Source organism: Myotis brandtii, unplaced genomic scaffold (genome assembly GCF_000412655.1).
Source record: "Myotis brandtii unplaced genomic scaffold, ASM41265v1 scaffold181, whole genome shotgun sequence".
Taxonomy (NCBI): domain Eukaryota; kingdom Metazoa; phylum Chordata; class Mammalia; order Chiroptera; family Vespertilionidae; genus Myotis; species Myotis brandtii.
In genome coordinates, this window is record NW_005356712.1 from 1,272,241 (window position 1) to 1,273,606 (window position 1,366).

A 1,366-nucleotide genomic window follows, 5' to 3' on the forward strand; every position below is an offset into this window, starting at 1 on the left:
CGCAGACCGAACCCGGACTCGAGGAGTCAGGGGCTCCGACCCTGGTTTCGGCAGCTGGACCCGGGCGGGCCCTTCCCGACCCTGACGTAGCAGAAGTTCACCTCTGGGAGACTCGACTCCATTTCCCCGAAGCCCCCCTGAGCCCGGCCGGGGCCAGCTGTCCTTAAGCTTACCATTCAGCGGATGTTTCTGGGGCACCTACTGGGTGCAGGGCCTCACAGCAGGGCCTCTGCGTTCAGACCCGGCTAAGTTTGGAGCCCCAGCTCGTCGATTTCTAGGAGACGCTCGGCAAGTGACTTAAGCCCACCAAGTCTCAGTCTTTTCATCTATCAAATGCGGCTAAAAATAATACCAATCGTATAGGGTGTCGTGAGGACGCGGTGAGATGAAGCAGAGCGCCTTATGTGTTGGTTTCTATTAGGTTGAGGGTTAGATTAAAATTATCGAGGAAGAGCCCTGTCACCCGTGAGTGTTGTCAGCGTTGGCTGCCTTGTAGTCCAGGGAAGGACTTGGGAAAACGCTTTCATTCCACCCCAGCCTCGTTTGTAGTTGTGTTTTCGAGTAAAAAGGCAATATTAAGGGGAAAAGAAGCAGGTGTCTAAGGACCAGCTTGGCCCACTCGGGTCTCCAGGGTGAGGACATTAATCGATTATGATATGGTGGCCACTTAACCTAAACATTCAAGAGATAATGTACTTGGGAGTCTCCTGTGCAAGGGGCAGGTACTTCGTTTCAAGGTGAAATATTTTGAAAGCTTCTGAGTCTTGGGTATTTTTAAAGGGGTTAGAGTAGACTCTCAACCTGTGGGTCGCGACCCCTTTGGCGGTTGAACGATCCTTTCACAGGGGTCGCCTAAGACCATCCTGCATATCAGATATTTACATTACGATTCATAACAGTAGCAACGTTACAGTTATGAAGTAGCAACGAAAATAATTTTATGGTTGGGTCACAACATGAGGAACTGTATTTAAAGGGCCAGAAGGTTGAGAACCATTGGGTTAGAGGAACACATGTTGAATGTTTAATATTCTCGAAAGTGCAAAAAACCTCACCAGAGCTGTATTGTTCACGTGGCCAATTAATTGCCAAGTAGTTACTTGAGTTAGTTAAAATTAAAAATAAGATCTTTAGTTGTACTAGCACCGTGGTTGGCAAACTGCGGCTCGCGAGCCACATGCGGCTCTTTGGCCCCTTGAGTGTGGCTCTTCCTAAGCCTTAGGAGTACCCTAATTAAGTTAATAACAGTGTACCTACCTATATAGTTTAAGTTTAAAAAATTTGGCTCTCAGAAGAAATTTCAATCATTGTACTGTTGATATTTGGCTCTGTTGACTAATGAGTTTGCCGACCACTGTATGTACTA